Consider the following 17,091-nt stretch of genomic DNA (forward strand, 5'->3'; position numbering starts at 1 on the left):
CGCCCGTTGACTCCAGAGGCGCCTCCAGGCCCGCGGCGACATCCATGAGCAGGGCGACAGGTGACAGCAACATGCAGTGACCCCAGACGGAGTCCGCTCCGGCGGACCGACATAACAGTGGTGAGTCGATTCCTGACAGTACCCCCTCCTTTATGGGTGGGCACCGAACACCCACGTGGCTTGGAAGGATGAGACCTGTGGAAAACACGGACCAACCTGGGAGCGTGGACATCAGCAGAGTTCACCCAACTCCTCTCCTCAGGACCATAACCGGCCCAGTCGATGAGATATTGCAGACGACCATACCGGTGACGGGAGTCCAGGATCTTCTCTATCTCGAACTCTATGCCCCGCTGAGTTGGAATGCTGGGGCCAACTGGAAGAGCTCTTTGGAAGCGATTCAGGACTAATGGTCTGAGGAGAGAGACATGGAAAGCATTAGGAATACGCAAAGAAGAGGGTAACTTGAGCTTGTAAGCCACAGGATTTAGAACTCTTTCGATGGAGAAAGGACCGATGAAGCGTGGTGCAAACTTCATCGAAGGCACTTTAAGACGAAGATTCCGGGTTGACAGCCAGACTTTATCCCCAGGTTTCAAGCTGGGAACTGCACGTCTCTTGCGGTCGGCAAAGAATTTGTACCGAGCAGAAGCCTTTTTGAGTGAAGTATGAATCTTCCTCCAGATGGTTGAGAACTGACTGAGGACAGTAGTGGCAGCAGGAACATCGATGCTAGGAAGGTCTTGAAAATCAGGAACTCGTGGATGTTGCCCATAAACAGCGAAGAACGGAGTGGTTTCAGTAGCTGTGTGGTAGCGGAAATTGTGAGCGAATTCGGCCCACGGGAGCAAATCCACCCAGTCATCTTGGGAAGATGATACGTACAGTCTCAGGAAAGTTTCCAACTCCTGGTTTACCCTCTCTGTCTGCCCATTCGTCTGAGGATGATATGCTGACGAGAACTTGAGATGGACCTGCATGGCAGAACAGAGAGCTCTCCAAAACCTTGCCACAAACTGGACTCCACGGTCAGATATTATTTCAGTGGGTAGTCCATGTAAACGGAAAATCTCCCGCAGGAAGATTTGAGCCAGTTTTGGAGCTGAAGGAAGTCCTTGGAGTGGAACAAAATGAGCCATTTTGGTGAATCTGTCGACCACTACCCAGATGGTGTTGTATCCTTGGGAGGAGGGAAGGTCAGAGACGAAATCCATCGACAGATGTGACCAAGGACGGCTGGGGATGGATAATGGCTGTAGTTGACCTGCTGGAGACTGACGAGGAGTCTTGTGCTGCACACATTTAGGACAAGACGCTACAAAGTCCTTGATGTCAACTTTCATTTTTGGCCACCAATATGTCCCGGAGAGAAATTTAAAAGTCTTTAGGACACCAGGATGCCCAGTAAACTTAGACTGATGGGCCCAAGACAGCAACTTAGAACGCAGTTCAGGAGCAACAAAAATCTTACCAGGGGGCGGAGCTGGAGAAACTTGTGCTGAGGCAAATGCCACAGGATCCAGGATGGAGCGTGGTGCTGAATCGGACATCTCGTCCTCGGATTCCATGGATCGAGACAGGGCATCTGCTTTGGTATTCTGAGAACCTGGGCGGAAATGGAGCTTAAAATTAAAACGGGAGAAGAACATAGCCCATCGGGACTGGCGAGGATTAAGGCACTGAGCTGCCTTCAGATAGAGCAGGTTTTTATGATCCGTATAGATGTTAAATGGAAACTTCGCCCCTTCCAGGAGATACCTCCATTCCTCAAGGGCCAGTTTAATCGCCAGAAGCTCTTGATCTCCGATGGAATAATTAACTTCAGCAGGAAGAAATTTGCGGGAAAAGAATCCACAGGGATGGATCTTCCCGTCAGCTCCTATCTGAGAGAGAACAGCTCCCACTCCTACTGTGGAGGCATCCACCTCCAACTCGAATGGCTTATTAACATCAGGTTGTAGCAAGACTGGTGCGGTCATAAAAGCCATCTTGATTTTCTGAAACGCAGCCAGGGCATCTTCTGACCAGTTGGAATGATCTGCCCCTTTTCGAGTTAAGCTGGTAATAGGAGCAATGAGAGTTGAAAAGCCTCGGATGAATTTCCTATAATAATTGGCGAAGCCCAGGAATCGTTGAATTGACTTGAGAGTATTCGGAATGGACCAATTGGCAATGGCTTCCAATTTTGCCGGGTCCATCTGAAGATCCGATCCAGAAATTATATACCCCAGGAAGGGTACGGAGGCAACTTCGAAGGTGCACTTGGACAACTTGCCGTAGAGACGATTCTCACGAAGACGTCGGAGAACTTCACGGACTTGGAGACGATGAGAGGAGAGGTCTTGAGAGAAGATGAGGATATCGTCCAGGTAAACTACGAGATATTTGTACAGAACGTCACGGAAGATTTCATTAACAAAGTGCTGGAACACTGCTGGGGCATTGCTCAACCCGAATGGCATTACCAGGTACTCGTAATGGCCATCCCGAGTATTGAAAGCCGTCTTCCATTCATCACCGCTGCGGATTCTGATGAGATTATAGGCACCGCGGAGATCTAACTTGGTGAAGATGCGGGCTCCTTTGACCCTATCAAATAACTCGGTAATAAGAGGTAACGGGTAGCTGTTCTTAATGGTAATGTCATTAAGTCCCCGGTAGTCAATACATGGACGTAGTCCTCCATCTTTCTTTTTAACAAAAAAGAAACCTGCCCCAGCAGGTGATGATGAGGGACGGATGAATCCTTTCTGTAGATTTTCTTGGATGTATTTACTCATCGCTTCGGTTTCAGGAACAGATAACGGGTAGGTGCGCCCCCTAGGTGGTTTTTTGCCAGGAACAAGGTCGATGGGGCAATCCCACTCTCTATGGGGCGGTAGAACATCAGCGGCCTTTTCGCTGAAGACGTCAGCGAAGTCTTGGTAGGCCGTAGGAAGAGTAGGCGGGGTCTTGAGTTCAGAAGTCTTGACAGGAACAACTTGGGCTAAACAAGACTGACGGCAATGTGACCCCCAAGCAGTTAGTTGTAATGTAGACCAGTCAATCTGTGGGTTATGTAGCTGGAGCCAGGGCATACCTAACACAATCTCCTGAGTTGCCTGTGGAATAACTAAAAACTTAATTAACTCAGAATGTAGGAACCCAACCCCCAGTATCACTGGCCTGGTTTGTTGAGTGATATACCCCTTAGAGATACGGCTACCATCTACTGCCGTAATGTAGACGGGACATGAAAGTTCACAGACCGGCAGATGAAACTTGTCTACCGCAGCTTGAGTGATGAAATTCCCCGCTGCACCACAGTCTACCAACGCAGTTGCAGATTGGAGTCCAGCCGCCGTCTCTAAGGTCACAGGAAGAATGAGATCTTGGGTTGAAGGAGCTTGCTTGAAAGATCCCAACTTGACTCCTCCCTTACAAGTCAGGATCTGGCGTTTCCCGAACGCACTGGACAAGAACTTATTTGGTGGCCTACTGCCGCACAGTAAAGACACAGTCTCTCACGGAGTCTCCTTGACCGCTCCTCAGCAGTTAAGCGGGACCTATTAATTTGCATAGGCTCATCAGAAGGTGGAGGCTGCAACTGTACAGGAGGTACCATTCTTGGTTTGCGACACTCAGCACGAGCACGCTCATTGTTGCGTTCGCGGATGCGAGAGTCCAACTTGATACATAGGGAGATTAGCTCGGGTAATTGCTCAGGAATATCACGAGTTGCCAGTTCATCTTTTATCCTCTCTGAGAGTCCATGCCAGAAGGCTGCTACTAAGGCTTGGTTATTCCACTGGATCTCTGCGGCTAGCGTCTGGAACTGGATGACGTATTGACCCATACTGCGAGTCCCTTGACGGAGCTGGAGAAGATCTGCGGAGGCTGAAGTTGCACGACCCGGTTCATCGAAGATGCGTCTGAAGATGGAAACAAACTCGGCATAGTTGTTCATCAACGGGTCGGCACGTTCCCACAGAGGAGACACCCAGCTCAGGGCTGATCCAGAGAGCAGTGAGATGATATAAGCAACCTTGGATCTTGGCGTGGGAAAATTATGAGGTAAAAGTTCAAACTGGACTTCACACTGGTTGAGGAACCCACGGCATAACTTCGGACTGCCATCATACCTGCTAGGCACAGGCAAGTGCAAACGAGATACAGGAGCAGATGCAGCCGGAGAAGAAGAAGAACCCCCAACACTGGCATGTGCAGGGGTAACAGGAACTGGAGGTGCAGGCGCACTTAGCAGAGATTGTTGTAACGTATCAATCCGGGAAGACATCCCTTGCAGAAACTGGAATATCTGCTGCTGCACAACCTCTTGTCCATCCAAACGGGAGACCAGATTTTTTAAGGCCCCTGACCCCACACTCTGACCACCGTCCGAGTCCATCGGTCCTGAACTTACTGTCAGAGACGGTTTTGTTTGTGTCCCCGGAGGGGGCGCTAGTGGGTCAGTGGAGGTAGGTGGAATGAAGTGAGGAGGCTGTACTGGGTTTCTGCGCATGTGCACAATGTAGATTTATTAATAACAGAAAAGTCCAGATAATAATGCAGCAGAAAGTAAACAAACGAATGCAATGGAAATGACAATGGTAACGGCAATGGTAATGGCAATGGAATAGTATGGTTTGAAACTGAAAGTCTATGGCAGAGTTTGTAGCATGGAAATGAAACCGGAATGGTTAAAACGTGGAGCCAGCAGAGATAGGAATAGTAGTAGCAAACCTGGTAGCAATGCAGGAGACGTGGTGTTAATGTCCACTGTGCTGGTGGAAAGCACAATCAGCTTGCAGGCTGAATCACAGGTGAGTTGTTAGAATGCACCTGGATAGGGAGTCTCTACTGCTGATGGCTGGAGCACACTGCAGGTGTGGAAGGTGTGAAGCCAGAAAGGTATTGCTGTGGTGCTGGTGCTTGTAGTTCCACGGAGTAGCAGATACAGGAGAATATCCAGGAACACGGAGGATCAGGTGAATATCCAGGAACACGGAGGAACAGGATAACAGGTCCAAACACACGAGTCGCAGGAGTGACACAAAGTTCAGGACAACCTCTGACTCACCCAGCAGCTCCTGATATACCCCCTGACCGGCAGGCATTGGCTGGAGTGAGACAAGGGGGTGCGGTGAAAGGAATCCAGTCTCTTCTCTTACCCCTCGATGTGATGGCCACTGACGTCAGTGAGAGCAATCCTTAACGTTACAGATAATACACGACACCATGTAGTTAAGAATCACTCTCTTTATTTAATAAATTACAGCGTACTATATAGAAAAGAAACATGGGTGTATACAATATGTGCAAGCATATGATTGGATAAATAGAAGTAGCATACGACATTACATGCAGGATATTTTAGTAACACACAGAAGTAACAGTTTTGATCTAGTATGTAATTGACCTTGAAGATAAGACACACAGAAGCCTTATATTATAGGAAAAGACAAAGGCATCTTGTAGAGAGTGCGTACGTGTCTATTCAAACACATAACAATTCATATAGCATGTTTAACCCTTCAATCCCCTCTTAGAATCATGATTGTTATATGACATGATTCTTAAGTGAGGCTCCTTTCTTGTTCCTCCAGTTCTTGAGATATTGGACATAATCGTCGGGTCCCTTACTATCAGAGGAGGTGACAGGACTGGTGGTTATATCATAGTACATCAGGGCCTTATCAATGCCTTTGGAGGTAAGTTTCTTTCCACAGGGAATTACACAATAAACTATAATGCCTAAAAGAATTAAAGTTACAAGTATGAATATGCTTATTTGCACAAGAGCCTGTTTCCAATTTTCAAACCACCCAAAATATTGGCTCCATGGGTTATCAATACCTGAATTTTTCTTGAGTTCTATGGATAAGGTTTCTAACTTGTTTATGGCTAAAGTAACCTTACCATTGGGACCAGTGTTGTCAGGAATATATGTACAACAGCCTTCCACCTTACTAATGTAAACACATGTACCGCCTTTTTCTGCTAGAATCATGTCAAGGGCCATTCTATTTTGAAATGTCATTTGGGAAGTGGCTTCTAGCTGTTCAGCTATACCTTTAAGAGCATCTTTGGTATCATTAACAAATCTTTGTTGATTATAATATATATAATTAATCCAGGCTACGTTTTTATTTACAGTTACTATAAGGAACAATGACTCAAAACCCGCAGCCACCTCATCTCTAGCTTTGAACTCATTTGGAACACCTCTTGGGACCCCTATAGCATCAATGTACACGTGGGGGTCAAAGCTACCTCCTGGGAGTGCTCTTTTCTTTCGATTAGCAGGAGTATTAGAGGGAGGATTGGGGTCATCGGTGATCATTAGGAGTGGCATTATGACTTTGGCCAGGGCACACTCACCATACCATGGTGTGTCTAATTTAGTTCTAAGCTTCATATCCCCACATATATAATAAATGTCGCCTAGTGATCTAGTTTGGTTAACTAAAACAGTTGTTCTTTTATTTGCACAATACCCTGGTGGGAAGGTTTTTAAATTTCTCCCTGGGGTGATGTTAGATGTATAACAGGTATAGTTTCCAGGATATATGGTTATGGTGCTTCCTGGGTTGGGATTTTTTGACAATATGGGATATTCCCTTTTCCACATTTCGCACTGACTGTCATTTGTTTTGGTGTCATTAAAAAGGCTGAAAAAACAATTTTCCTGTTCTAGGGGTATATTAAGGGGCACTGTACCTAGGTGGGGCCTAGATTTGCCACAGACATAACAGTTGCTTTTATTGTGTTTGTTAGCACTATACTTCATCCATTCCAACCAAAAATTAATGTCAGAGAAACCAGTTTCAATAGCTAGGGTGTCTTCAAAGGTAGGGTTAGTAATAGCCACCATATCTTTAGAAGTGGCAATATGGGGCTTTAAAAGTTTGTTTTGGGGAGCAATTTTAGGCTGGTATTTTGGGTTTTTGTACATATCCCATAAATAAAACCTTTGTCTTGCACTATAGTACCCTGCTTGCCACCATATACCAAGTACATAAGTCTCATTGTCGCTTCTGCTAGGGTTCACTATGTTTAGTCTAAACCTGTATGAATTTGGGCCTTCATCCATCTTATGAATGGATAGTCTAGAAAGTAGGGGTACTCCATATTTGCTCCATCTATTTTTTGCAAATGATGGGCCATATTTCCAATCTGCTCCTGTATTCCACCCCACAGATTCCCAGTAATCACAGTTGGATCCATGATAGGATATTTCCATCCACCATTCATCAGTGACACAAATGTACATTGTCTCAGACATTCCTGATTTCCTCCTTTGTTGTATATAATATTTGTCATCAGCAATTTTGGGGAACATAAAATAGTCAAGGATATATGTGGCTACGTGTGTGTTAGAGGAATTGTACCACAAGGTGGGGACCCCATCTGTTTGTGTGATGCTGACTTCACATATTGTGAGGTGAATGAGGGCCAGTAGGGCTATCGAGATAGTCCCCAGGATAGAGATAGGGGGCAGGTTCTTCATCGTTTTCTGTTCTTCTGTCTTCGCTAGGTGGGAGGTCAGGGCTGTCTGCCCCGGTTCGTACCTCACTGGAATCACTTGCTTCCCTCTCTAGGTCTGGTCTAGGAACCTTTTTTACTCGGGATGCATGGATCCAGGTAGGACTTTCCTCTGTCAGGACTGCTGTTCGGGTAGCTGCTACGACCTCTGTCTCTGGACCATAGGTGAAGTCTCCTGGGCTCTTGTTCCTGGGGAGCACCTTCACCACGACTCTGTCTCCGACTTTAAAGGGGTGTGTAGGTTCCTGTGGATTCAAAGGGTTTTTACAAACAACCTCATGTTCAATTTCATTCAGTTTTGTTATCAGGGACCTGACATACTCTTCTCTGATGAGTTCTAGATCTCCTTCCTGTATTACTAGTGGTTTCTTAGCCCAGGGTGTAGGAAAAGGCCTACCCATTAGTATTTCAAATGGGGAGTAACCCAGAGTCTTTTGTGGGGTCATTCTGATCTCTGCTAGGATAATAGGAAGGACCTTCTTCCATTTATGGAAGGTACCCCCTGTGGCCTTCCTAAGCTTGTCTTTGAGGGTCCTATTCATGCGTTCTACGACCCCTGAACTCTGCGGATGGTACGGGATGTGGAACTTCCATTCCACCTGTAGGGTTTTTACCAGAGCCTGTGTAATTTTTGCTGTAAAGGCGGAGCCTTTATCACTATTGATTTGCAATGGGCACCCCCATCTGGGGATGATTTCCTGAGTTAGGATCCTAGCAACTGTCTTTGCATCCTCAGATTTAGTGGGGAATACCTCTGGCCATCGAGAGAACATGTCTACAATGACCAGGGCATACTCCTGTTTACCAGTACCTGGGATATGGGTGAAGTCAATTTGCAGGTGTGTAAAGGGTGTGGTGGGGTATTCAAGATGCTGATGTTTTGCCTTGTCAGGGTTGTTGGGGTTGTTTCGCAGACAAGTGATGCATCTACTGACATACTGATCTACTAATGACTTGGCATCCGTGACATAGAAATCATTACGTAAGAGTAAGGTAGTTGTTGCCTTACTGTGGTGTCCTATGCCATGGTAGTGGGCAATAAACAAGGGTGCACTGGACTGGGGTATACAAGGTTTCCCCTCTTTGCAGATTAATCCTGTTTTAGGATTCTTCTGCAAAACCGGGTAAGTCCAGTCAGCTAGGTCGGCATTGGAGGCTGAGGCCTGTAACTGGGTGATCAGGTAATGGTTGTCAAGAGCTGGGGGGGTCATGATGGACATGTGGGCCTGAGTGATGGGCTGTGAGGCCGCATGTTTGGCAGCAGAGTCAGCAAGAGCATTTCCAAGGGAGATTGCATCCTTCCCCCCCGTGTGTGCCCTGCAATGGAGGATTGCAATGTCAGAGGGCAGGGTTATGGCATGCAGAAGGTCAGAGATGAGTTGGGCATGTGATATGCCTTTTCCATCAGCTCCAAGGAAACCACGGCGTCGCCAAATGACCCCATGGTCATGCACGACGCCGTGCGCGTATTTGGAGTCAGTGTAGATGGTGACTGGTTTATTCTGGTAAAGGTGACAAGCCCTTGTGAGAGCAATGAGCTCTGCAGCCTGTGCTGACTGGTAAGGAATGGGCTGTGCTTCCAGAATAATGTCAGGGAGAGTGACAATAGCATAACCCGCTTGGTACGTGGTGTCATTGGGTCTGCTACAGGAACCATCTACAAAAATGACATCCGCGTCGGGGACAGGGACAGGGGACATGTCCAGTCTGGGGGATGTTTCTGACTCAATGGAAGCTGAGCAGTCATGGGGTTCAGGAGGGTGGTCTTCAGGACCTTTGAGCCCCAGTAGAGCGTTGAGAATGGGTGCAGGACCTGAAGAGTTGGTGGCATACTTAATGGTGAGTGAGGGGTTGTTCAAAAGGAGAACCTCATATCCACTGAGGCGCTGAGCTGACATGTGTTGTGTGTATAACCCTTTTAAAATGGTTAGAACATCATGAGTGGTGTGAAGTATGGTTGTGTGGCCTAGGGTGAGTGTGGTGGCCATTTCAGTTACCATTGCACAGGCTGCAAGTGCCCTGAGGCAAGCAGGCATACCTTGCACTGTGACAGGCATTACTTTGGAAAAAAATGCCACTGGGCGCAACTTTCCTCCATGAAACTGTGTGAGCACCCCCGCCATGGTTTTACAATTGTCCCTTGCAAACAAATGAAAAGGTAGTACATAGTTGGGGAGGCCAAGTGCCGGACTTTTCATTAACATACACTTTAAGCTTTCATATGCAGTTAACATTTCTTGTGACCATTGTACAATATTAGGTTTGTCTTTCAGTGTGGCTTGTCTCAAAATGTTATCATAATAGGAACAATCAGATATCCACTGTCTGCAGTAATTTACCATACCCAGAAAAGACAGCAGTTCCTTCTGGGTAGTTGGGGTGACCAGGCCCAATACAGACTGAATGCGCTGTGGACTGACTTTCCTTTCCCCCTGAGTGAGCACAAAACCTAAGTAATCCACATGCTTCTTACACCATTGCATTTTTGTTTTGGACACCTTGTGTCCACATTCACAAAGCCAGTTTAACAGTGATATACCATCCTCCCGGCAGGCCTCCTCAGTTTGACTACAGAGCAGCAAATCATCTGCATACTGTAGCAGGACTGAACCATGGTGAGGTTGCCAGGGCCCCAATGTGGCCTGGAGTACAATGCTATACACAACAGGTGCGTCAATGTAGCCCTGGGGTAAACGACACCAGGTGAGTTGCTTGCCCTCAAAAGAAAAGGCAAAAAGTAGCTGTGTCTGTGCATCCACAGGTATGCTAAAAAATGCATTTTTTAAATCAATTACCGAAAAAAATGCAGCATCTGCAGGGATAGCTGAAATGAGTGAGTTAATGTCAGGTACAATGGGTGCTATAGGCACAATGAGTTGGTTAATTGCCCTAAGGTCTTGTACAAACCTTACACTGCCATCTGACTTAGCAACTGGGTTGACTGGTGTGCAGTAAGATGAAATTACGTGTCTGAGAATGCCTTGTTGGAGAAACTGTTGTATCATTGGTCTAAGACCTTCAACCTTCTCTTGTGACAAGGGGTATTGCTTTTGATAGACAGGTTGTGTGTCAGGTTTCAGGGTTGCTCTATATGGTGTACAAGGAATGAGGCCAGTGTCATAGGGACCCTCTGACCATAGAGCAGGGTTTACTTTGTCAAAATCAGGTGTAATGTCTGTTGCTTCCCACACCGGTAGGTGTGGGGACTCAACCTCCAGGCCACTGCCAGTGGGTGAAGGGAGAATGGAGATTTCGAGCCTGCTAAGAAGATCCCTTCCCAGAAGATTAATTGGACATTCAGGTATTACAGTGAAATTGTGTTTACCCATATATGTGCCTCCCGTGGTTCTGACACTAAGGGCATCTGTCAGGTAAGCATCTGTGGGTATCCCATTAATTCCCATTGAAGGAGCAGTCTTTTCCAAGTGACCGTCGTACAGGTCAGCACACAAAACACTAGTAGTTGCCCCGCTATCCACCAGGAAAGGGATTGCTCTCTTTCCTATAATCAAGGTTAGTAGCGGTGGGTCCTTCCAGTGTCTGGTGAGTTGGGCAAAGGCTGGGATACCCTCCTCCGGGCCCCGTCAGTGGGAGGGGTCCTGCCAATCAACCCGGAATCGGACATGATCCCGGAAGGGGTTGTTGTGTGATTGTCGGGGATGATCCCGGGAGGGAGCCGGAGCTTGGGGCTGTCGGTGGTTTTGTGAGGGACAAGGGCAATCCCTTGCCCAGTGATCGTCCCTTCCACAGTTGAAGCAGGAGGTTTGTTTCCTGCTGGCAGAGTCAGGGGGGTGGGGTGGCTTGGCTTGTGGGTTTTGATATCGGGCTGGATTACGGGGTGGGCCAGTGGAGTGCTGCTGGCGTCTATCTCCCCGACCTCTCTGATTTTGGAAACTATGGGTTGGGACATTTTGTGAGGGTTTCTTTACATCAAAGCATCCTGCAGCTTCTTTTTCATATAAATGTTTTTCAAACTCCTTAATGTTGTCAGAGGTCCAAGATGAGACACTCTGTTTGACAGGGACCATGATAGACTGCAACAAGTTATTTACAAAGGTGGAAATAAGTAAATGGTCTGTTTCTACAAGGGTGAGACCTGCATCTTCAGACCAGCACTTTTTAAACCTCTTCCAAAACTCAGTGACAGTTTCAGTAGGTTTTTGCTTGCATGCTACAGCAATGGGAAGGGAGGCACGGGTCTTAAAGATTTCTTTCATGTGTTCTCCAATTTCCTTCCACATTTGCTTTACACCTTCCTCGGTATTGAGGGGGTAATTAGTGGCATTGTTTAGGACTGCAGGAGTGTTGATAGAGGGAATCTTTTTCCAATCCCACCCGTTGTAGTGGTCTATAACCCCGTCTACAATTAACCTCATATCCTCTTGAGTATAGCTGCGCCCCGTGCAAGCCTTTTTCAAGTAGGCTATGCAACCATCGGGTGCAACAGTGGGTTTGGGACAGTTCTTAACAATTCTGTCTAAATCCTCTATCTCAATGGGTTTCTTTAACAATTGATCCCCTACTGTCATGAAGGGCAGGTGGGTGGCGACACCGAGGAAACCAGTGCCGGATCGCGTTGTGGAGGGGGTGAGAGGGTTGTCAGTAGCAATAGTTAAGTCAGCGTTGCGGCGGGAGGCGGTTTGTCTGTTAGGAGTAGGGGCACTAGGGGCGGGGGTGGTTACGTCTATGTGGAGGGTACTGTCAGGGGGGGCTATTCCTCCTGAGCCTCCTGAGCCTCCTGAGCCTCCTTCTCCTTCCCCTTCCCCTCCTCCCCCTCCCCTTTGCATCGGCATTCGTGACAAAGCAACTGCAGCTAAAAGATCTGTGTCTTTTAAGGAGGGGTATAGGGGACTGTAGGGCGGAGGAGAAGAGTTTTTTAGAAACTTGTTGCTTCTAAATTCCTCAGCTTTGTGTAGTCGGGAAGTTACAGATTTTATTCTACGCTGTTTCTGCTTGATATTTTTGTCATACCAATGAGGTGCTATCGTGAGCCATTGCTCTCCTCCAGCACGCATATATGTCATGTCCCATTGTGGGTCATGATCATACCACGGCCAGGCTTCCTTGTCTCCCAGACAAAGCCCTTTGATCATGTCCATATAAAATGGATAATTAATACCATCACGGGGGAATGGGCTGGGGCTGCCAACTTTCTCTGTCCACCCCGCTAAGTTATCTACCCAAGGGTTAACTAGATAATAATCTGTGGTGGAGTTACGGGCTACATACTCCTTACATGTCTCTCCTGGTAAAGGTGGAGGATAAATGACTGTCTTACTCTGACCCCCTCCCATAGTAAAGAATACAATCTACACCAGCTTTCTACGCAATTTCTACAACAACTTATAACAACTGTCTATGCAATATCACAACAAAAATGCAGTTTACAAAAAAAAAACATTCTATGCAATTTCACAACAAAAATACGTTCTATGCAATTTCACAACAAAAAATGCAATTTAAAAACTTTCTATGCATGCATTAGCTAACACCAGTTAATTAGTCATTGACAATATCACAATATTATCTGTATAATGAGAACATGAAATATTTTGACGGGTACGCTTACCATTCGTACAAGATGTCAGAAAAATACAGCGTTTTAAACAGGAAGCAAGAAAAGTGTTTTGAGTAAAGATATCTGGCAGACGAAAACTTACCAGCCGTCTGAACCAAATATAAGAACTTATCTCACTACAAACATACAAGAATATATTGGCGATCAAATCGGGGTATTCTCTACGTTACGTATTTTTTTTTTTTTTTTTAAGTATCCCAGATACTAACGTCTTTGGAGAATTGCGCTTGGACGCCTGGTCCTTTCTCAGACGTATCTTTAAGTCCCAGACATTAAAGATTCTATGGTATCCCTGATACCTGTTTTATGCTTTTACATAAAACTTCGTAATATTAAGTCCCGGACTTAAATATTACCTTGTCACGTGTTCCCGGAACACTGACACGGATTCAGCTTCAGTGTATGACCGCAATCCTGTATGGCAAAGACAGGCAATAAATTCTCTATTTTTACCATTCAGGGACGATCACTGAATTCCGGACATAGCCCCCAGCTGAAAGGAATCCAGTCTCTTCTCTTACCCCTCGATGTGATGGCCACTGACGTCAGTGAGAGCAATCCTTAACGTTACAGATAATACACGACACCATGTAGTTAAGAATCACTCTCTTTATTTAATAAATTACAGCGTACTATATAGAAAAGAAACATGGGTGTATACAATATGTGCAAGCATATGATTGGATAAATAGAAGTAGCATACGACATTACATGCAGGATATTTTAGTAACACACAGAAGTAACAGTTTTGATCTAGTATGTAATTGACCTTGAAGATAAGACACACAGAAGCCTTATATTATAGGAAAAGACAAAGGCATCTTGTAGAGAGTGCGTACGTGTCTATTCAAACACATAACAATTCATATAGCATGTTTAACCCTTCATGCGGCCAAGCTCCGGATTGGCCGCCGCACTTACACTGGGGAATACTGTCATGGCGGCGCCCATGCCGCGGCCCGGCAGGGACGCGGCGCACTCACACGCCCGTTGACTCCAGAGGCGCCTCCAGGCCCGCGGCGACATCCATGAGCAGGGCGACAGGTGACAGCAACATGCAGTGACCCCAGACGGAGTCCGCTCCGGCGGACCGACATAACAGTGGTGAGTCGATTCCTGACACGCGGCACCCGCTCCTCCCCCACCTGCAGCACCCCCGCACCTGCCCCTCCCACACCCGCCGCTCCCCCACACGCAGCACCCCTGCTTCCGCCACCCCCAACAGCGGCACACCCCCTCCTCCACCCGCAGCACCCCCCAACTGCAGCACACCCGCAGTATCCCAGCCCCCGCCCCCCCTCCCATGGCACCCCCGCAGCCGCTTCCCACCCCCCAACCGTGGCACCACCGCACCCACCCCTCCCACACCCATGGCACCCCCACCCCTGCCCCCCCACCCATGGCACCCAGCCCCCACCCGCAGCACCCCCGCCTCTCCCCCACCCACGGCACTCCCGCACCTGCCCTTCCCCCACCTGCAGCACCCCCGCACCTGCCCCTCCACCCGCGGCACCCCCGCACCCGCCTCCCACCCACAGCACCCCCACTCACAGTGGCACTGTGTGTATAAGCGGCTCTGCTACCTGTGGGTATTGTGTGTATAAGCGGCTCTGCTACCTGTGGGTATTGTGTGTATAAGAAACACTACTACTGTGGCCATTATGTGTATAAGCGACACTGCTACCTGTGGGCATTGTGTATAAGTGGCGCTGCTACCTGTGGGCACTGTGTGAATAAACGCAGCTACTACCTGTGGCCATTGTGTGTAGAACCAACTCTGCTACCTATGGCCATCGTGTGTATAAGTGGCTCTGCTACCTGTGGGCACTGTGTGTATAAGCGTCTCTGCTACCTGTGGCCATTGTGTGTATAAGCGGCTCTGCTACCTGTGGGCATAAGTGGCTCTGCTACCTGTGGGCACTGTGTGTATAAGCGGCTCTGCTACCTGTGGGTATTGTGTGTATAAGCGGCTCTGCTACCTGTGGGAATTGTGTGTATAAGAAACACTACTACTGTGGCCATTATGTGTATAAGCGACACTGCTACCTGTGGGCATTGTGTATAAGTGGCACTGTGTGTACGCGGCTCTGTTTCCTGTGGGTATTGTGTGTATAAGCGGCTCTGCTACCTGTGGGTATTGTGTGTATAATAAATACTACTACTGTGGCCATTATGTGTATAAGCGACACTGCTACCTGTGGGCATTGTGTATAAGTGGCACTGCTACCTGTGGGCACTGTGTGAATAAACGCAGCTACTACCTGTGGCCATTGTGTGTAGAACCAACTCTGCTACCTGTGCCCATTGTGTGTATAAGCGGCTCTGCTACCTGTAGGCACTGTGTGTATAAGCGTCTCTGTTACCTGTGGGTATTGTGTGTATAAGGGGCTCTGGTACCTGTGGCATTGTGTGTATAAGCGGCTCTGGTACCTGTGGCCATTGTGTGTATAAGCGGCTCTGCTACCTGTGGGTATTGTGTGTATAAGCGGCACTGCTACCTGTGGCCATTGTGTGTATAAGCGGCTCTGCTACCTGTGGCCACAGGACTTTGGTGTCTTATCTACAGTGCATTGCTGCTATTCATCTGGTACTTTATGATGCATACACTAGCAGTATATACTACACTATGTTATTCATTGTGCCCTGCGGCCACTCTTCACACCCTCACAAAGGGCTATGCCCCCTTGACAATAACACGCCCTTTCCCCTTGCAATATTTACTCACTAACATAAAAATCTTTCCAGGTAATACTCCATATAATAACAATTATAGCATAGCTGAAGCCCGTGCAGGGGTTAAGGGGGCGTAGCCTCTTGCAACGGTACTTTCTCTCCAACACTTTGCCTCTCTTTATCCTCTCCCTACCACCCTGCCTCTCCCCATCCTTTACCGATCGCACAGCGCTTCTGTACAATCCCTTTCTCCCCCCCCCTACGCCTCTCTGTCTTTCTCAACCGGACCCCATTTCTGTATGCCCTCTATACTGTCCTGCATTTCTGGATCTATTATCTACCGGCCTGCGTATGTTCAAAGGCGTGCAGGGGTTAACGGGGCGTAGCCCCTTCCGACGGTGTGAAGAGCGCTGTAGGGCACGATGAATCACCTAGTATTAACATATTAGTGATACTGTACCTCCAGCCACATCTGAATTAGCCCCGGTGTGTTGAGAACCGTGCTCCCAATAACAACAGTAAAATCTGCTCCCAAACAACTTGTACAGAGTCCCAGTGGCGGAACTACCGCCAGTGCAGGCAGTGCCTTGCACTGGGGCCCGCCACTGTCAAGGGGCCCAAAGCCTGTGCGGCATGTAATGAGTCAAACTGACTCATTACATGCCACTGTCCTGCCAAAGCCCCCCCCCTCGCTTACCCCGTCACTTGGTCTTGGTCTGAGCTTCTGAGCTGGTCCGCTCAGAAGCTTGCGGCGTCACTACGCATGACCCCACGCCAGCCCGTCCCTGCTGCTGCCGCTGACTCCGAGGAGCTGTGCTGCTGAGCAGCGGCACAGCACTTCCGGCCACACTGATTAGAAATCAGGGGCGGAAGTCCCGGAGGCAACGGAGCCTGTTGCCTCCAGGCTACAGCCCTGAAGAGGGCAACTGGCTCCTCCACTGTCTCCCGACCATCAGCAGTGGCTGGCTGAGTAGGGTGACATATTCTCCCCCCCCCCCCCCCTCCTCCCGGTACATTTTAGAGGTTTTGGGGCCGCTGCAACGGCAGCAAGGGAAAGGCTCCTCCTCCCTTTACATGCAACAGGCAGCGGCTGAGACGCGGGCAAGGAGTTGTGATCGCTGCCCCCAGCCCGCTGCATCATGTAATATTGCTGAGCTGCCGGCCACTGCCATGAAATGCTACTATAGCAGCTCACCAGCCCGTGCTGTCCCTGGATCCGTTACACGTGCTTGACCCCGGCTAGTTCTTCCGATTCCTGCTCCAGAAAGACAGAATCTTAGCATGCACAGAGGAGAGCAGAGCTGCTGCCTGCCGTG

At 48.1% G+C, this 17,091-nt stretch overlaps 1 protein-coding gene and 1 long non-coding RNA gene across 2 annotated transcripts in view; one reads left to right on the forward strand and one right to left on the reverse strand.

The window, feature by feature from the left end:
- Positions 1-17,091, forward strand: part of GRIP2 (glutamate receptor interacting protein 2) — a 594,020-nt gene that overhangs the window by 22,273 nt on the left and 554,656 nt on the right. The gene's annotated exons all lie outside the window — the stretch shown is intronic.
- LOC134958558 (uncharacterized) lies at positions 6,444-13,511 on the reverse strand. The gene is made up of 2 exons (XR_010187060.1): positions 13,459-13,511; positions 6,444-7,769 (listed from the first exon to the last, which is right to left on the reverse strand). It is a non-coding gene; the product is annotated as an uncharacterized LOC134958558 (long non-coding RNA).

This window comes from Pseudophryne corroboree, chromosome 9 (assembly GCF_028390025.1).
Source record: "Pseudophryne corroboree isolate aPseCor3 chromosome 9, aPseCor3.hap2, whole genome shotgun sequence".
Classification (NCBI taxonomy): domain Eukaryota; kingdom Metazoa; phylum Chordata; class Amphibia; order Anura; family Myobatrachidae; genus Pseudophryne; species Pseudophryne corroboree.